Raw genomic sequence first — 21,727 nt, forward strand, 5'->3', positions numbered from 1 at the left:
AAATAACATGTTCCTACTTAGGTGCTTTGAAACTCGGTCATTTGATTCATTCAAATTCTAGGTACACATAAGGATTCTCGTAACAAGCCACTCTCCACACTCAGCCCACAGCAGCTGAAGGACTGATTCAGCCTGTTGCTCTAAGCGTTCAGGTCATTGCTCTGTCATTGCAGTGCCATAAAGGTGAAGACCAGGATTTTTGCAGCCAATTGCCAAAACCTATCAGGGTTCATTGCTTGTGGAGGGCACTCAAAACATGTTGGTTTATTGAATGTTGAAAAATGTTTAAAGTCTTAACTGTAGTAGAAATTATAGCTGAATCTCCACCAGCTCTTCTTTCCTCCATGGTTTATCAGTCATGGAATTTAAGTGGAGATGGACCCCACCAAGCTGCAAGTTTGGACCAATCAGAGATTAGATTCCAGTCCTCCTGTCACAATGATTGGTTCAGGTAGATGAAGTCTGATACATCAATACATGGTCTTTTCCCAGCTGAGTCCTGAGGGCAAGATTGGTAGGGCTTCTGAGAGAGTTTGTTCTTCCCTTTGTCAGAGAGAGCCACCAAAACCCAACTCCTCCCTCCTGGACAGCATGATATGAAGATAACAGTCCAAGAGATTTGGACATTTTGCCATCCTGAAGGAAACTGGCCTGAAGATAAAGGCAGCGCCAATGAGAACAAAGAAAAGAGGCAAAATAAAACCAGGTCCTTGATGACTTAATTGATCTGTTGGATCAAACCAACCCTGAATTCCACTTTATCCAGTTTTCTTTCAATCAAGGAAGCCAATAAATCCTCTTTGTTGTTTAGCCATTTTGAGATGGGCTGTCTTTTCATGTACTTGTTTGTTTTGTTTTCAAAATAAAGAGTTCTAATAAATTGTTTTAAAAAGCTTAATAATAAAGAGTCCTAACCAATATACTTAATGAAACTGTCATCTCTTTGACAATTTTGTTCTTAATGGACAACAAAAGTACGTTTTGGAGTCCTGGAAACTGAAATAACAAATGGAATCTCCTGTTTGGAGAGATACAAGCTGGGGAATCCACCAAACTGTCTCACCAGGAGTAACCTGTCCAAGGCATTGATGTTCAATCAGTTCTTGATAGTTCTTGTTAAAGGGCATGGAAAAAGTCAGAGATGATGGAAAACATTTTGCAGTGCAAGGTATGTACTCTGAAAAGGAGATCCATTTTTATATGTAGATAAAGCTAGTATTAAAATGAATTTGAGTTCTCTAAGCATAAAATGTGGACCACTGTGAGGACAGACAATGAAAGTGCTCAAGCATTCCAGAAAATAATAAGGAATTTAAAATGGAAGTGAATAATATAAAATGTAAATAGTCCCAATGCCAGCTGCTGAGAGTCTCTAGGAATTCTCTTGAAATTAAACTATTTGTCATTTAGCTGAAAAGAAATGTTAACTGACTATCAGTCTGCAAGAAGACCCCCTAGTTTCTCTGATCAGTTACACAAGTGAAAGTACTGACAATATGAAGCCAAATTTTTTTTTTTTTGAGACTTGGTGATTTACTGGCTATACCTGTTTTCTGCTAATCAAGGGGTAAAGCTATATTTTGTTTTCTGACCCTCCAGAAATACAGAGTCAAGAAAATATGAGATGCTCAAGAAATAATGGTTAGTTGTATGGATGGAAGGAGATGGATGCATAGATGGATGGATGGTCGGAGAGATGACAGGTGGAGTTTTACTGGAAAGAAGACTAATCCATCCCGTCCCAGCTTGTCCTAAACATTCTTTGCAAAGGCGGGAACTAGCCTCAAATTCTGTGATTACTAGCAATTACATTCTCCAATAGCATTTGTCACTCACCCTGGCCCTAAAATCCTTATAGTTTTAGATACTTCAGCAAATGTCATGATAATAGATGACCTGTAGTATCTTAGCCTTACATATTGCAGCATCTAACACATATATCTTCTTATTTATTCCTTCTTCAATGAGGACTTTTATGTGACTTAGGTTCGTTGAGTTCCAACCAAACTATGTCCTTTTGCGGACCCCTCTAACTTTGTTAATAAAACTACCATTTTTCTTTGCCAAGGGTCCAAATTAGGAAAAATGGTCGTTGTTCCAGACTGCTCATTTGGCCCCCACATGCAACTTGCAAGCTCTTAAGAACCTATCTTTTCACTGTTTTCCATCTTGTTTCCCCTTTTCCATTTCAACCGCTACCCTCTACTTCAGGTCTTCAGTAGCTTCTCACTTAAACAATATCAATTTCTTCTAAATTCATATCCTTATTTCCAGTTTTTACTCCATGCTTTTACATCTTACCCATCATAAGAAAACATGATACGGTTTCAACAGAACCTCCTGATTTTTTTCCAAATTGAAGTCTTAACATAGATGGAAAAAAGCAGAGTTTCCTGGATAAACCTGGAATAGGGTTAGAGGAACAGACAATGCATTACCCCCCATGACAATCCCTACAGCAATTCTGCAGAACCTTACAGCTCTAGCTTCTCTTCTGATGTGGCCACTGGTGCCCTCTAGGAGAAGGCTGCTGAGTGGATGCAGAGAGCATAGCATCAACTTTGAGATGCTAAAGAGTATGGTGTCCCTCCATCTTCACTGGGCTGTAATCGTATCTAGAGCCTGGAAGCAATGGGAAGTGTTCCCATTTCCCCAACTCTGGATCTCATGGTGTCACCTAGATACATCTCATTTCTGACTTTGAGTTTTTGCTTGCAACTGCTTTTCCTATAAAAGATCAAGCTTGTGTCTGGGACCAGGCTAGGGAATGGTCACCATTCTGGCTACATTATTCTGTCTCCTCCTCTCCCTCCCAGAGACCAAAACAATACAATCACGCTTCTCTAGATAGATAGATGATAGATAGATAGGTAGAAGATAGATAGATAGATGGTAGACAGATAGATAGATAGATAGAAATCTAGAGAGATAGAGAAATAGATGGAAGGAAGGAAGGAGAGAAGGAAAAAGGGAAGGAGGAAGTAAGAAAAAGATATTTAATTTAGATATAGATACAGATATGCCTGAGATTTTCACTGACCCACCAATTTATCATACCCACCCAGACCAGGACTACTGCTACAGTCCACGTCTATAAACTTGTTTTCCAAATGGAAACCAGGAGGTTGACCTCAATATTTAATTTCTTTCATCCAATATCTAGTTAACTGGTTCTGTTGATTCTACCTCTTAAATATTTCTCATTTCCATCACTTTCTGGCCATCCCCACAGTTCATCACCCTACTTTAGGCCCCAAACATCTAATGCTTGAACTGCTGCAATAGCTTTCTGACAGGTCTCTCTACCTTAGAAATCATCTCCTTCCTTTCCATTTGCTATATATATAGAGATACATACATATATATTCAATACACACACACACACACACACACACACACACATATATATATATATATATATATATATACACATATGTTTAATCCTTCAGCGTAAAATTGTTCAGTGGTTTTCCTTGGCCTAAAGACAAAATCGAAACTCCCTTAATTATCTGGTCCTTTCTCTGTAGTGGTTTCCTGTATGGTTGTCTCCCCAGAAACTCTCTTGAGAACTGGCCAAATCTCGCACATCCATTCATGGGGGCTCAGAGGAGATTGTCATGGTGGAACGTAAGCCTGCCCCCGGGGCCAGAGTTGCTCAGTCCTGAGTGGGCATTTGGCCATGGTTGGGTCAACCATGGTGAGTTAACTCACCAGGAACTCTGTGCAGTGTTAAACTCAGGAATCGTTGTGACCTATGTTGTCCACTATGCTTTTCATGAACCTGCTGTGAGATAGAATGATGGAACCAGCAAACACAGAGAAGTGGGAGTTTGCCCCAGAGTGAGGGGCCCGATCACTCTTGAATCTCTGGTCCTAGTTGCTCCTGAAGCCAGGCTACGTCCCTACTCTTCCAGGTGCATGGCTGAGAGACTTTTCCTTGCATCCCATGAGCTACACGTGTATTCTTCCTTTCAAGTTCTCTTTTTATGCATGCCATTAGAATTGGGTTTTTATATTTGCAATCAAGAGTCCAAGCTATGCATCCCACCCTCCCAACCACCACCACTTCTCAGCTCCTTGAAGCCAGGTCTCAGTCATCTCTGTTATCCTCAAGGCCAATTTATTGTTGGCGCAAACCACTTTTTGAATAAATAACTGGTTTGTTACCAAGTGTAAGTTTCTAGCAATCTCCTTTTGGCTGCCTTCCTAGCTCACAACCAAAGAGAAACTGAATAATAACTTGATTTACGAGACATTTGCGGCTTTCACCTCCTCCATGCTTCCTGGAGCAGACGCATCTTCTCTTCGGAGAAAGTTTCAGGTATCACAGCAACTGCACTGGACACTGACATCCCCATGCGCTACTCATTTGATCCTGCCAACAATCCCAAGGGGTCGTGCTGTTGTTACAACCATCTCCATTTTTACGGATGAACTGAGGCCTGGAGAGATGAAACAACTTACCCAAGATCAAATGGTGACACCACAACCCCAGCGTCGGTCTGCCTGGCTCCAAACCCACGCTCTTACGATTTCGCTTGCTGGCCTTCTCCTCGGATTTCCTGAACCGATTGCCTCTGTTTTTAGAGCAGAAGGAACCCCAGAGTGCGAGCAGGTATTTAAAATTCCTGTTCGTCTGTCTCCAGCCTCTTCTGCCAGGTGGAAACAAATCCACCCGAACACCTGTGGAGAGGCGACTGGTCATATTTTGTGCTGGACTCAGACCAGATGGTCTTTCCTGCCAGCAAAGTGGTACTGCATGGGCCGGGGACACTCTCGATGGCCCCAGAGCGTCCCACATGTGGGATGTCATATGCCACTCCCCCTTTCGGCATCAATGCCATCCTCCAAGCCCAGAAAGGTAATTTTGAGAGCTGGCATTTTGAGGAAAGAGCAGAAATTGAAGGACCTACAGAGGTGGGTAAGAAAGAGTTAAGGCCGCAGCTGCGGGCACAGCACATGGGGTGTGGAGTTACGCTCAGACTGGGCCTGCTGCAGACCAAGTCAGCTGTCATTGGAGAACAAAGCATCCCCCAGAGCCGCTCAAGTTGTGTTACACCCGGGAAGCCCTGAGAGCTCCCTGAAGCTGAGGAGCAATGAGCGGGCCACATTCACACGGGCCGCAGCCAGGCCTGCCACTGCCCACACCTGCACGCCCTCCCACGGGGCCCCAGAGACTGCTACACCTCCATCGGCTGGGCAGTGATCCAGAGAGCTCCAGTGGGGCAGGGGTGTGGGGAGGTTTGCCACGCAGGGGCTTCTGGTGCTCTCAGAGGAGGGGGACAGAGGAGGTCACTCAGGTGTACGTTTGTGGGTAGGGGGAATAAAGAGGGATCCAGGGCAAGGATGGGGGTGCCCTGTAGGCACAACAGAGCCTCAGCTCAGGATTTGGGAGCTCAGATTTGGCTTTCTTGTTTCATTCTATCCAAGTCTGGGTGATAAAGAGTTTTGTGCTGGGCTTCCCTGGTGGTGCAGTGCTTAAGAATCCGCCTGCCAATGCAGGGGACACAGGTTCGAGCCCTGGTCCGGGAAGATCCCACACACTGGAGCAACTAAGCCCGCGTGCCACACCTAGAGCCCGTGCTCCACAGCAAGAGAAGCCACCGCAATGAGAAGCCCATGCACCGCAACGAAGAGTAGCTCCCGCTTGCCACAACTAGAGAAAGCCCACGCGCAGCAACGAAGACCCAACGTGGCCAAAAATAAATAAATTAATTAATTAAAAAAAAAAAAAAAGAGTTTTTTGCTGGAATCCTGGAAAGCTCAGATCCTTCAGCAATTCAAGAAATGCGCTGGCTGAACCCCTCAAATGCTGAGGGTTCTTTGGTTTTCACTCAAACTTAAACAGTTTTCTTTTTTTTCCTCCCAACTGCCAAAGTCGTTGCCTGGTACAGTCTTTCAGCTCCAGGAGTCATGGGGTCCCTAATGGGGAAGCTGTGGGGAGCTTCGGGGGATGTGTAGCTGCATCTGGGGCTTCTGGCTCTTTCCTTCTCTGCCTGTGTCTGGGTCAACTCTGGGATCTGCGGGTCAGTCATAGAGATGTCAGCATTTATGAAGCCCACCCAGGGCCAGGCCTCCATGGCATGACCCGGGGAAGCTCTGTCTGCCCTGTGCTCTCCCATCATGCCTTTCACCAATTGGAGTCCCAAGGAGATGTCCTTCCATCTTCAGGTCTCTGCTACACTTTTCTGAAGGGGATCGTGGGGGAAGGCGTGGCCTGGACTCCCGGACCATCTCTTACAGCTCCAGCTCTGAGATCTGAAAGCTAGAGGGAAAAGGGGTCTGGTCCTTTGCAGCCAAGTATTTCAAGTGCTCACTGGTTTTCAGTTGTAGGGGCTCTTCCAGGAAGCTGAGTGTAATCCACAAGTAAATATACCAAAGGCATCATAGCTCCAAGATTTTCCCAACAGGACATGCCCAAGGTGGACAGCCCATCGCAGAGTCCAAGCTCCGCAAAGACCCTAGTACTCATAACACCACCGTGTTAAACATTTCTTGCAATTTAGAGAGGAGAAAGTTGGACTCAAAAGTCTTTTCGGGCTACATAAGTAGAACACAGAGCAAAATATTGGCAGAGCCAAGATTTGAACCCAGATCTGTCTGCCCCCGAAAGCTCTCGATCACTGCGTTTCCTGGGTCCCTTCCCCTCAATTGAATTCCCAGTCTAAATTAAAAAGTCTTCAGTGTGCTACACTTACCTTCTGTTTTCTTCCTTTGTTTTCTCAGGGCTCATGAAAGATGGAACAAGATGGAATTATCACCACCAGAGGACATCCATCACTGGTAGAACAGAGGGCATGGGTGCAGGAACCAGCCCAACTGGGTCCAGAGCTAGCTCTGCTGACTACAGGCTGAGTACCTCGGGCCAATCACCTACTCTCTCTGAGCTTCAGTTTCTTCATGTGTGAAAGTCTGGAGATAGTACCAATCTCACTGATATTGTGGGGGTTAGACGGAGAAACCAGAATAGGAAGGCCTGACCCATTGTATGTATTCTATAAACGCTAGCTTTTTACCTCTTCCCTCCACAGGCATAAAGGTAGCTATTAACGCCTTCCTCAAATCACACGGCTCCAGATGAAATAACCTCCCAGAAATGTTCCATTTTTCAACTTTCCATTTTCTTTACTCTTTTCTTGGACTATCTTTTACTCTTCCTTAACACCTTCTTGAATCCTGGCAGGACCGACTGCCAAGAAATGTTGTCTAAAGATGCACCTTCAGGGCTTCCCTGGTGGCGCAGTGGTTGAGAGTCCGCCTGCCGATGCAGGGGACGCGGGTTCGTGCCCCGGTCCGGGAAGATCCCACGTGCCGCGGAGCGGCTGGGCCCATGAGCCATGGCCGCTGAGCCTGCGCGTCCGGAGCCTGTGCTCCGCAACGGGAGAGGCCACAACAGTGAGAGGCCCACGTACCACAAAAAAAAAAAAAAAAAAAAAAAAAAGATGCACCTTCATGAAAAGGAAGAGAGAGAGAGAAGAAAAGAATGACGATGTGGTCGTGTAATGGATTCATTTTAAGACTTGGAAATGCATAAGTAAAGTGAAAAAAAAAAAGATGAGTTTTCAGAACCCTGGACATTAGTGTTAAATTGTGTTGCTTTCATAATCTGGAATGTAAGTCTCTCTCTCTTTTTTAAATTTTTTTTTTATATTGGAATTTAGTTGACTTACAATGTTGTGTTAGTTTCGGGTGTACAGCAAAGTGAGTCAGTTATACATGTACATGTATCCATTCTTTTTCAGATCCTTTTCCCATATAGGTTATTAGAGAATATTGAGTAGAGTTCCCTGTGCTCTACAGTAGGTCCTTGTTGATTATCTGTTTGATATATAGTAGTGTGTATATGTTAATCCCAAACTCCTATTTAAGTCTCCTTATTTTAGCAGAAATGCCTCTAAGCTTGTCACCACTGCTTCTGGATCTGAGAAAGGACGAGGCACTAAATGAGAGCGGGAGCACGTTCAAAGCAGGAAGTTCACCTAACACTGATGGCCAATGTGGCTGCAGGATGCAGGCGGTGGTGATGCCCTTCACACCTTTCTCCAAAGTCCTTTTATGTTGCTTCAGAGTGTGAGGCATCACACACAGGGTCATCAGGCTGGAAACTGGGGACCTCAGACCCTGGAGGGAAGCCACCGTGTTCTCAGGATATTGATAACTCCAGCTTCTGCTTAGGTATCTGAGCTCAGCGGCAGCTCTATATGTCCGGTGTGTTGACTGAATGAATGAAGAATGAGTGAATAAATGACATGGACCCCTCAAATCAGGACTTTCTCTGCCTCCAACTAACTCTTGCCCAGTGACATCAAAGTATTATCAAATCTCTCTTCCCAGATTTCATTTTACAAAGTCAGCTCCACTCTTGCAATGAATGAAACTTTCACACTGATGTGGGGAGATGCCAAGAAAAGGCATGAAAAAGGATCGCTGCACCTTAATGACAGGACAGGAGAGCAGAGGTGTGACGTGGTTGGCCGGGGCGGGGGATGGGATAGGACCAGGGGAGTGAGGATGTGCCGAGCCTGGGAAGAAGAATGAATAATAGATTTGAGTAAGACGTGATTGTCATGATCGTTTTGTGCCGTTTGGCCCACTCGGCCACTTACTGAATGGGAAACCTCAATTTCCTCACCGATAGAATGTGGAAACAAATACCTATGTTTTCACAAAGCTGTTGTGAAACACAAATATGGAGCCTAGCACAAGGAGACACTCAGTGAATGTTAATACTCTGGGGCGTAAAGATCTGTGGCCGTAACCCCAGCAGTGACTGTTCCACAGGTAAGAACGCTTCCTGCAAAGCTCTTCTCAAGTGATTAATTATGACATTCAAGCCAATAAGAGAAAGAGAGGAAATACCTGTTAACTCAGGGGAAAGAGAAGTGTGTGTACTGCATGATCTCCAGGGTGGTGGCTTAGCCCTAGGAGAGGCCCCTCTGATGGCCACAACGGCCCTGGGGGCCACGACAGTCCAGGTGCAAATTGTGAAATGCATTACATCTGACCTTGCTGTCACCGCCTTCCTGGTCTGTACTTGTTCTAACTCCAGGTTTTACCCTTATTCCCAGAACCCAGAGATTTCACACTGTCCCCCTCTCCCTGATATAAAGCCTGCTCTGCAAACATTCATTCATTCATCTGATGCCAAAACATAGGAGACGGGTGCCAATTTAAAATAGAAACCCACCCCACGGTTATTTGCACTGGAAAGCTAATTAAACAAGAGAGCTGATTTGGCAAACGTCTTCGGAACTCTGGTTTGTTGCAAGCACTGCGACAGGCACTAAGGAGTACAGAGAAATTCTTCGTTCCTGCCTTAATAACATGATATGGAGGAAAGGGAGCCCTCCTACACTGTTCGTGGGAATGTAAATTGGTGCAGTCACTATGGAGAGCAGTATGGAGGTTCCTTAAAAGTCTAAAAATAGGTCTATCATATGATCTTGCAATCCCACTCCTGGGCATGTATCTGGAGAAAACTCTAATTGGAGAATATCCATGCACCCCAGTGTTCATAGCAGCACTATTTACAATAGCCAAGACATAGAAGCAACCTTTATGTCCATCAACAGAGGAATGGGTAAAGAAAATATGGTACATATACACAAGGGACTACTACTCAGACACAGAAAAGAAGGAAATAATGCCATTTGCAGCAACATGGATGGACCGACAGACTACCACACTAAGTGAAGTGACTCAGACAGAGAAAGACAAATATCATATGACATCACTTACATGCGGAATCTAAAAAAATGATACAAGTGAACTTATTTACAAAACAGAAACAGACTCACAGAGTTAAAAAACAATTTATGGTTACCAAAAGGGAAAGTAGTGGGAGGGATAAATGAGGAGTTTGGGATTAACAGATACACACTACTATATATAAAATAGATGAACAACAAGGACCTACTGTATATCACAGGGAACTATATTCAATATCTTGTAATAACATATTATGGAAAAGAATCTGAAAAAGTATATATATATATATATATATATATATATATATATATATATATATATGAATCGCTTTGTTCCACACCAGAAGCTAACACAACACTGTAAATGAACTAGATGTCAATAAAAAAATAATAAATGAAAAAGCATACACTCCTCTCACAAGTTTTGTCAATGTGCTTGATTCTTTAAGGTCTATGCATGTTCTGCTTATAGCTATAGCCCCAACTAGAAACTACCCAAATGTCCATCCACAGCAGAATGGAAAAATAAACTGTGGGACTTTCACACAATGGAATATTTCACCACCATGGGAATAAACATTCTACAGCTCCATGCAGCCATCAGACTGAATGTGGAGTAAAAGGAGCCTGAGGCAAAACCACACATACTGTTGATTTCATCTCTATAAGGTTCAAAAATAAGCAAACGAATTTATGGTGTTAAAAGTCAGGAGAGGGACTTCCCTGGGGGCGCAGTGGTTAAGAATCCACCTGCCAATGAAGGGGACACAGGTTCCAGCCCTGGTCTGGGAAGATCCCACATGCCAGAGCAGCTAAGCCTGTGCACCACTACAGAACCCGCGTGCCACAACTACTGAAGCCCGCATGCCTAGAGACCGTGCTCCGCAACAAGAGAAGCCACCACAATAAGCCCACGCCCTGCAAAGAACACCCAACGCAGGCAAAAAAAAAAAAAAGTCAGGAGACGGGCCTCCCTTGGTGGGGAGGAGGAGAGCTGGAAGGAAGGAAAAGGGGTTTCCTGGGTTCTGTTTCTTAATCCCACTGCTGGTTACTACCAATACCAATTTCAATGTTTCCTTTTGAAAGAAAACCTCTTTGAGACCTTTTTTCCTAACCCATTCCCTGGACCTTCTGCCTAACATTTTGTCCCTCACAGTTCTGAGCCAATTCAACTCTCAAGGGAGACATAAACGTTTATCCAGGGCCATGCCCGATTCCTACAAAATTCCCTCTCAGACAAATTACGTCTTAAGGTTTGAGCTCTTAGAAGGTTGAGAATGAATAAATGTATTTTTTATGCATAGATGCAGATAAGTAGATAATAAAGGCATGGTAGCTTTTCATAACCCTATTTAGAGTGAGGCACTCAGCTTTTTAATGGCAATGGGGGACTTTCATTTTAGAGACTGTCTTTAAAAGGAAAAGTTTTCTCAGAATGTCCATTATCCTATCACGTTTGCAAATCTACCTTGTAAGCTCCAATGCCTTGGAAGATGAATCTTCATATTTGAACGTGAACTTTTTGCTATTAAAACCAACCCTCTTAAAAAAAAAATAAGTAGGCCCTTTGGGTTAATTAATTCAATTGAAAGTGTGTTTTTCTTTTTTCTTTTTTTTTTTTTTCATTTTCAAGTGTTAACCACTCCTAAGGCTGTTTAACTCAGAATCACTGCTTCATCACAATCCAGCCTCCTCTCTCGGGAGGGCCGTGGATACTGCAGTGGGCTGGGTACTTGTCAAAATGCAAATTCCCAGGGCCCCTCCCCCAGAGAATCTGAAGAGTCTCAGCTGGAGACCAGACTTGCATTTTTAACACCCCCAAAGTGACTGCTGCAGGTCCCCCTTGGTGGACTCATTGGGATGCGTGCTATATATAAGCCCCTGGATTCTGCCTGAATCAAATAAGGAGGGTCAGCTGCCCTCAGAGGCCCGGCCACTTCCTCTGTGCCCTGATTCCCTGCAGTTCCCATGTCCAGTCTACACACGGATCCCAATTTGGGAATAGATGGCATTCCAAGTAGTATTTTGTCAAGCTTAATTGGAACTAAGAGCTCATGTGGCTTTTTTGTTCTTTCCTTTTGAATGGTGCTTTGGTCCTTGGGCGCCCTTATTTAACCTATAAGGGAGCAAAGTTGCAGCAATGACTATTGTCTGCAAGGTTCTGGGAGCAGAGGGGTAGAAGAGTGAAAAGTCATTGTCAGAATTCCCAGACGGGAATGATCTTAGGCAAAATGTTGGGGGACAGGGGAGAAGAGGGGAGAGTTAGTTTAAAATCACACCTCTCCCCTTCTGCATTTCTCTTTCCTGGGGTCCTTTCTCTGAGGCTGTTAGGGCTTTCTTAGCTCTCATCCAGCCCATCCCAGCTAATCAAGTCCCCATTCTAGTAATCAAGCTCCCATTACCTAGGGCAGCTAATACCCGTTATTAGTTAAGAGAAAGGCAATTTGATGGAATCAGTTTATGCTCATGTGTGAGTGGCTGATACAACTAAGTGATATTCCAATAGCACAGGTCAAAGTGTCTCTGGGCCCTTCTCACTCCAATTCTCTGGTTTCTCCTGGAAGAAGGCCGCCTTCCAGCCCCTCAGCTGTGTACCTAAAAGACATCCTACTTACCATCGGAAAGTTGGCCATCCCACTTAGAAGCCCCTTCCCACAATCTCACAGACATACTCCACTCACAACCAGAACTGGCCAGGATCCCGTCTGAATTCTTGATAGCACTGCCTGTACACCGGTAAGGATCTGACCTGGCTTGTCCATAAAAATGCTACCATTTCCCTCAATTCTTTTCTATTTTTCCTCCTTGCCCATTTGTACATCGAAGGCTGTCCCGCTTCCAAAACTCAATGGCAATTATATTAGAAAACAGCAAAGACATTCCCTGCTGCCAATGCAAAAGTGATCACCAACCTGACTGCCACGCAGCCGGTCCTACAGACAGAGTGACCTCCGAGCAGCTTGGCGGAGTGTCCTGTCTCCCCCCCGAAGTCTGGGAGTAGGTCTCTCCATACTCCTTATACTGGGATCTTCCTCAGCGTCTAAGCTTTTGAAACGCAATGGTACCGATAAAACTGTTCTCAGGACAGACAAATGGAAAGCCAGGTTGAAGCAAACAGTGTCATTTTACAAATGGCAAAAAAAGGCATTGCATCCATGACAGATCTGAAAGAGAAATCCAAGACCTGGGGGTGGGGTCCAGCTTCCGTCATTCATTTCACTTAATCAACAGCTGTTGGGTGATGCCCCCCAAGTACACACATTCTAAATCGACACTGGTCGGGGGCAGGTGGGGTGACAAAGGTGAGCCAGAGACAAACCTAAGTCTTCTGGGCTGGGGAGCGGGGTAAAAGCAAAACTCTGGAATCATGCTTACTTAAGCGCAGTGAAAGGTATGAAATCACACGAGAGGTCAGAGGAAGAAGAGTTCTTCCAATTAGGACCGTGTGAGAGATGCCATCTGAGCTGGTTCTCCAAGACCTGGGATGTAATTATATAAGAATCAATTGTGTAAGAATCAACATCGGGGAAGAGTGATTTGGGTAGAAGCGCCGGAAGGGCAAAGGGCAGAGAGAGAGGATGCTCCTTCAGACAGACACTGGGAGCCGGAGAAAGCCGAGAGAGCCCAGCATCTCCAGGTGGGAAGTTCTGGGAACAGGTAAAGGGCGGGAGGCTGGGCGGTGGGCAGGGCTAAGATTACAGGTGGGCTGCCAGAGTCGCAGGACTCAGTGAGCAGAGAGAAAAGGCGGGTCCTGAGGAATGTGTCCCATTTTCCTGGCTCCTTGGGGACTTCAGGCATTCTAACAAGAGACGTGTCGCCTGCCAGCCAGCAGATGTGGCCCATGAATAAACATCCCCGCGGGGCCAGGGAGGTGGGGGGAATAACAAATATGAAGAGAGTGGTGACCTGCCCCTCCATGTCCCCCCACCCCACCCCCGCCCTGCTCCCAGGGCAGCAGACACGCTCGCTGGCCCGAAGGGGAGGACTCAGACGGCCTCGCTCGGGGCTGGGTAGGCCGCACATTAATCCGGGTGGATTTGGCCATCTTGTGACACAGCCAATCAGTTCGAGGGAGGGGACTGCAGGAACGCCTCTCCTTTCACGCCACAAAAGGATTTTCGTCCCTTGAGAGCACAATGAAAAAAAAAAAAAAAAAAAAAAGCCAATCAAGGCGGGATCAGCTGTGGGCTGGTCGCTGCAGATCTGTCTGTCCCAGAGGGGGGTTAGGGGGACATATTGGTCCGTGTGGGAAACCCACAGCCTCGGCTTCTCACACATTGTTCTCCTTCTCTTCGACTGCACCCCTCCCCACCAGCCCGGACCCTCCCCTCTCCCCTCCCGAAAGAAAGCCGTTAATGCCACAAAAGATACTTTCCCCATTGTGCCCTGGACAGCTGAGAGGTCCCAGTTAGCCCTGTGCAGCTGTGCATCCTCTCCAGGGAGAAGGGGCCTGGGCCATCCGAATGGAGAACTGGATGCTTACCATACAAAGGAATTAAAGCCACTTGGGCTCTCTCCTGCTAATCTAGGACTGGGGCGGGGGCGGGGTGGGGGGAAGGTTAAACACGGTTACATTTTCATTAGGTGCTAATAGCAAAAGGGCAGCTCCGGGCAGCAGGGACCAGACATTGTTATGCAGAAAGTGCCCCCCAAAGGAAGGGCAGGGCAGGTGGGGGGGATGGAAGGGGGCAGCCAGTGTTAAAGCTCGGTGCAGGGAGAAAGCGGGGGGCATGCAATGGTGCGTTGTTGGCCCCGGAGTTCCATCAATGGGAAAAGTCATGTTTTCTCTGAAGGAAACAAGTTGACATTGTTGGGGAGGGGAAGGGCTAGTGGGGGGCTGGCGACAGACTAAGGCCACATTCTGTGGGGAGTGTGGGGTCCCCCATCACTAGTTTTACTCTGAGGCTTTGCCCGGGAAAGTGGAAGCTTCTGGTACATGTCTAGGAGATGGGGAGAACGAAGGTGAGCCCTGGCTCTGCAGCTGTCTCACTGGCCCTGGGGCCTGGAGCATCTGTGTGACTCTAAGCCTCAGTTTCTTTTTAGTGCCAAATGGAGATAAATCCTACCTCCCCGGACCCTTAAGGGTCTTCAGTGAACTTCAAGTGCCGGGTACAAATGAGGGGCTCAAAAAGGGGAAAGGCTTTCTCCTCTCACCCTCAACAGAGGAGCCCCACTCCCAACAACTCCTAAGGAGACATTTGAAAAGGCAAAATGAAAGAAGGCCGGCTTTGATACAGTGGGCGAACGTCGCTTCACCCCCTCCCCGCCGACTCCCCTTCCCTCCAGCCCGCAGTACAGACAGCATTCCTGCTTCTTCCACTTGGGAGCAAACTCCTCTTGTCTTCTCCGCAGTTTCCTCCAAAACCCCGTCCGGCCCTCAGCTCCGCCACAATGCCTTCTTGCTTAGACTTTAGTCCGTTCAGACATTACCATCTCCCAAACCCTGAATACTTGTGCATCAATAAGTCAACGGGTAAGCCAGGGAGTTATTTTCTGCCTTGCGTTGCTCCGTGTACGTTTATGAATACACTGTCACAAGGACGTCACTGTGGGAAGATGCTGTGCAGGATGGACTCCGTGCGGATGCAGGGAGGTCCGCGGGGTGGGGTGGGGGGGACAAGGAAACGAACCTTCGCACGTGCGGGTCTATCGCTCTTTAGTTCAAGCTCCAAGCCTGTGTGTCTCCCATCATTCCTCAGTGCACTCAGGATTCCCAGCAACTCAGGATTGAATTGAAAGCTAAATAACAAAGTGGTGGATAAAGAACTGCCAAAGCAAAAATACGAACGGTCCTTTCTACATAGCAAATAGGAGGACAAGGTTCAGTCTCGGCAGCACGAACTCAGCAGAGGCCAAATTCGTATTGACGTTGACTTTCCGGACCCAGTGGGGTCAGGGTGGGAACCACACCCTCTCACTCGTGGTGACGTCACCGCCGGCTACTCCCACTGTCTCTCCGGTACAGACCTCTGCATACAGTGGTCTTGGATCCACATGGAGCCACCGAGGGCTTCTGCTGGGGTTTCAGGTTCCACAAGAATATGCTTTTCAACCGGGACGAAGTGCCAAGTCAGGCTAACTGTCGCCAAGAGTTCCGAGAGGGGTTACGTACGGCGTCTCTCCACGGGAGTCTCTCCGTACTGACTCATGAAACAAAATTCATTTGGGATGTATGTGTGGATGGGGAGGGTTAGGTAGTTATTTCTTAAACTGGCTGAGAGTGTCCTGGTTGGTGCTAACACGTGTCTTATCACGACCGAGCTTCTCTAGTCATTGCTACTTCGTAGGAAGTAGTTTGAGAATCGCAGAGCAATAATAATGGAAGTAACAGAGTCATCTACAGTATCGCTGGGATGAGAGAACGGATTATTCTCCAGCCCAGATAGCATTCAGAAAACCTCTTCACCGCAAATTCATAACCAGTGGTCTGCTATGTAAAACCTTTAGTAAGCTTCCTCTTACTTTCACCAAATATTGCACGTGATTTCTGATCTCTTAGTAAACGTCAAGGTCCAAACTAAAGAACTCGGAGGAAGCTGAGCACGGGGGCAAAATGAGGTTTCCAACTTCAACCTGGATTTCCCCCCACCTTTGAAAGATGGGAATATGCCTCACCCAACTGGTTAATAAAATTAGCATTCAAAATCTTTCCAGGTGCAATGATAGACCCCTTTAGGGGAAACTGCTTCCCTGAAGCCAACAGTGCTCAGAAATTACAACCGGTTTCAGCAATTAAGAGAAGTAAAACATTAAAAAGCATGAGGCAAAGTACATTTGCATGCTAATAGCCCCTTCTGTAGTGCCGGGAAGCTGTGTTTTACAACAAAGCAGATAACTTTCCCACTAGAGCAATATTAACCCTTGGGTTCTCACTCTAACTCCTTGGACCCGTTCTAATATCTAGAATTCTTCTGGCCCTGGTTGGGGAAGATACGGGTTAACTTTGCATATCAGTCCATCCACTGTGGCCTAATTCTCTCTGGCTTGGGTAGGAGAGGAAAGAGAAGGAGACTTAAAAGTTCTGAATGTCTTTAGGGGTAGAGAGAGGAGGGTGGAAATATGGACCAGGGGGTGGAAAAGAACGTTTCCCTAGAAAACACACTGGAATGTGTTGGGCACAGGCACTGATGTCAAAAGAGACTTGAACTTGAATCTGGCTGTACCTCTTCCTAGTGATGTGACATTGGACACATTACTTAAATTCTTGGAGACCCAGTTTGCTTATGGAATCAGGTGAAATGAGGATTAAATGAGGCGATGAGGGTAACAGTTCTCTTCCCCAGTGACTGTCTTGGTTACTGTAACGGGACTGTAGGTGGCATTTGCAGTGTTTCAGGACGAACATTACAAAGACCTTTTGGGCACAACAACATGAAAAAGCGCTATGGCTTTGTTGAAGACGCAGAGCAGTCCTTTTTGCTTCATACAGAAAGTTAATCTTGGAATAAGCGCAGATTATGTGTAAAGAATCCTTTTATTTCTTTCCAAGGTGGAAACCACCAACGTATTAGATTTCTTCAAAGGTAGCAATCCTCAAGAATATACCATAGGCCCCCAGGAATCAGGAGAAAACTCTCAACCTCTATCAGAAGAAGACAAGACATTATGGCATATAGAGCTGGGGTTTGGGAGCTGGATAGACCTGGATTTGCGATCCACTTGCTTTGAAACTGCCTGGCTGTGTAACTTTGAACAAATTTCTTAACCTCTCGGTGCCCCAGTTTCCCACTGTAATGAGGAGGATAAAAATCTCACACATTTGAGGTAAAGTTTCTGTGAGTAAGCGCTCAATATGTCAATTATTAAGGGATATTTCTTGTTTCTCTTTTAAAAACACATTTTCCCTTGCCCTTCCCCACGACACAATGAGGAAGCAATGCCCGAAGTATGTTATGTCTTAGATACGAAGCCAACTCATGGAAGTCAAGTAAAGATGAGGAAAGAGCTGTTTCTGTTCATCCACCAAGTCACTCACCGCAGTGCTCCTGATGGGAAAGAGAGGTCGCCGGAAGGAAACAAAAGTTCATCAAGGACTGGCAAAATATTAATCTGGGAGCTCACGGATGGGCAGTGATGCACGCTCCCCAACAGCGGGCACTGCCTTCACGTTCATGCTACCTGTGGGCTGAGCCACCGGACCCTGGCGCTGTGGGCACTCACTGTGACAGGCCGGGCATCCCCGCTTCTAGATCCACTTCCAAACTGCTTTCCAAGACAGGGCTGGGGAGGGGGTAGAGAGACAGAACGTGGACTAAAAGACAAGCGAGAGCTCTGACTCTGCCAACGGCCCTTTTCTTTAGAAGGATGTATTTTTTTTTCCCCCTAGATGGGTGGCTTTTAACCGTGACTGTACGTTAGAATCACAGAGGAAGCTTTAAAAAAAGTATGCTGGGGCTCTACCCCCACTGGTTATGATTCAGTTTCTCTGAGGTGAGCCTTGAACATGGGTATTTTTCAATTTTCTAATAAGACTAAATTTATTCAAGACCCTAGTAAAAGTTTTGATTTTAAATACCAATAGTATAAAAAGTACAAAACAGATTTATAGATTTCTGATATATTAATACAAAGTGCATGATGGCTATATACAGTACACCCTATAGGCAAAGAGAGGTGGAAGGGCAAAAAGAAGATTGTGGTTGAGGTCTAGTAATACATAAATAAATACAGAAGTAGAGATGATCCATATTGTAGTATATTCTACCACCAATACTGCAGCCAAAATGTATTGGGCTGGCCAAAAATTTCGTTCGGGATTTTCTGTAAAGCTGTTATGGAAAACCCTGAACGAACTTTTGGGCCAACTCAGTACCCCGCCCCCCCACACACCCCAAAAAACCATTTCAACATAACTCAGGAGGAAGATGATAAAGGCTGGGATTCTTGTAATACACCTCGAAGTCTATGGGAGAGCTGACCTAACTCACTGTGTAGTATGTGCATATGGTGGCTTGTAGTTTTTTCCAAAGGAAGAAATATAAAATGTTAAGTTTAGATTAGATTAAGAACTATAAAACTATAAGGTGCCCATCAAAAGTGGCTCACTCCTTATTAAATAGCTCTTCAGCGATTCTGATAATGGAGCCAGGCTTGCGAACTGTCGTCCTGCTTGGAAAATCCACCAGGAGCATCCCCACCGTCCTCTTTCTTTCCAGGATGTCTTTGATCTGCAGCAGTGCTGCTTGCTCTTGGCTGATGTTAGGATCACCTGGAGGGCTTTTTAAAAATGAAGATGTCTGGAACTCACTCCCAGAATTTCTGATTTAATTGGCTTAAAGTGGGGTACAGGATCAAAGATACCTCCACAAGCTTATAATTCCATATATATAGAATTACTCATTACAGCATAATTTGTAATAACAAAGATTGGAGGCAACCCAAATGTTTATCTATGAGAATCATTAAATAAATTCTGGTCCAACCTCAGCCTAGAATACTACACATCTGTTCAAAAAGAATGAGAAAGGTCTCTCTGCACTGATATGGAAAGACCTCTCGGATATACAGAAAAGAAAAAAAAACAACAGCCAGAAGACTGTTTATAGGGTACTATTGTTTGCGTAAGATGGGAAGAAAATCAAGAATATACTTTTACATTGCTTGCATTTGCATAAAGAAACACTGGAGGAATGTACGAAAAAATAATAAAAGTGGTGACTCTGGGGACAGGGGGGGTGACAGAATGTTTGGGGACGTGGATGGAATAGAGACTTTTTATAGTGTCTTGACTTTTGAAGCATGTAAATCACCTCTTTTCAACAATAAAGTTCTTAAAAATTTCCTCATGTGTTTCTAATGAGTAATCAGGTTTGAAAACATCTACACCAGGAGTTAGCACACTATAACAGGTGGACCAAATCCAGCCTGCTTCCGGTATTTTTTTTTAATAAACTATTTTAGAACAGTTTTAGATCTTCAAAATTATAGAGACTATAGAAATAGTCTCAGAAATTCCCCATATACCCTACACCTGGTTTCCCGTATTATTAACATCTTTTGTTAGTGTGGTACATTTGTCACAACTAATGAGCAAATATTGATAAATCATCATTAACGGCAGGCCAGACTTCGTACTTCCTCAGTTTTCCCCTCATGTCCTTTTTCTGTTCCAGGGTCCCATCCAGGACCTCACATTACATTTAGTCACTTCATGTCTCCTTAGACTCCTCTTGGCTATGATAATTTCTCAGACTTACTTCCCCCATTTTTGATGATCTAGGACGTTTTGAAGAACACCGATCGTGCATTGTGCTGAATGTCTCTTAGTTGGATTCGTGTGATTTTTTTTTTTTTTTCATGATTAGACTGGGATAACGTGTTTGGGGAAGGAAGACCACAGCTGTCATGTGCTGTTCCCATCACATCATATTGCTGGTACATACTATCAACAAGATTTATCACTGTGGATGTTAATCTGGGTCACCTGGCTGACGTAGGGTTTGCCGGGTTTCTCCAATGCACAGTTATTCTTTTTTTCTCCTCCCTTTCCATACTGTACTCTTTGAAAGAAAACTACTATGAGTAGCGCACATTTAAGGGTGGAGAATATTTAGAGTTCTCCTGCACAGAAGATCTGTCGGTTCACCTCTCTTTAGTTATTCAATCACTAATTTATGTCGTTATGAACTCACGGTTATTTATTTTATACTTTGGGTTATACATAATATTGCTCTATTTTCGGGCTCAACCATCTTTGACCATCAGGGGCTCTTTCAGTGGGTTCCTGTATCCCTTTAACATATCCCTTCATTGTGTGACCCTTTTTCTGGTGCCGTTTTGTTTTCTGAGCATCTTCTTATTTTCTGGTACTACAAGATACTCCAGGCTCATCTTGTATATTTCCTGCCCCACCAGCATTAGCCATTTGTCCAAGGAACCCTGACTCTCTTTCCTGGAGAAAATCTTGTTATTAAGAACGAAGATCTGGGTATTAGGTGTGCTCATTGCTTCAGGGGTCTCATGGCTTCTAGGTTCTCTCAGCTGACAGAGCAAAGAGATATGAGTGTATATACTAACCTGTGTGTACACACGTATCTATAAATATTTCTGTATGCAATCATCTGTATGTATGTTGACCTAAACATGAGTTCGTACTAACGTCCCCAACTTTATCCCGTTGTCACATGGATCATTCTAACCTCCTCTTCTTGTTCATGTGTAATCTCCCACTCCAGCAATGAAAACCCTCCTCCCACCGACCTCCATCCTTTTTTTTTTTTTTTTTTTTTTTTTTTTTGCGGTACGCGGGCCTCTCACTGCTGTGGCCTCTCCCGTTGCGGAGCACAGGCTCCGGACGCGCGGGCTCAGCGGCCAAGGCTCACGGGCCCAGCCGCTCCGCGGCATGTGGGATCTTCCCGGACCGGGGCACGAACCCGCATCCCCTGCATCGGCAGGCGGACTCTCAACCACTGCGCCACCAGGGAAGCTCCTCCATCTATTTTCTTAATTGTCCAGTCCCAATGTACGTACATAAAAGTTTCAGAACTGTTAACTCGTATGCCTTTAGTCTTACCAACTCCACGCATTTCCAAATGTACTTAGGTCAGTACTTTGCTCTCTAGTGCCACTGAAGTTCTGTGGTCACATTCCTCATTCATCCTAGGATCCCCCAAACTCTAAAATGATTTTTTTAAATCTGTATACATTAAAGTTTACTCTTTGTGCTGTAAAGTTCTATGGGCTCTGTTAACTGCTTAATGTCTTGTACTTATCATCATAGTATAATATGGAACAATTTCATCACTCTGAAAAACTGTGTTTCTATTCAACTATCCTTCCCCTTCAAACTCCTGGCAACCCCTCATCTGTTTATCATCTGTATAGATTTGCCTTTTCCAGAATGTCACAGAATTAGAATCTTACACTGTATAGCTTTCTCAGACTAGCTTTCTTTACTTGACCATATGCCATTAAGATCTACCTGTGTCTTTTGATGGCTTAAAGGCTCATTTCCTTTTATTCCTAAATGATATTCCATTGCATGGATGTACCACAGTTTATTTACTGAAGAATATCTTGGT

The sequence above is a fragment of the Phocoena phocoena genome, chromosome 19, assembly GCF_963924675.1.
Source record: "Phocoena phocoena chromosome 19, mPhoPho1.1, whole genome shotgun sequence".
NCBI lineage: Eukaryota > Metazoa > Chordata > Mammalia > Artiodactyla > Phocoenidae > Phocoena > Phocoena phocoena.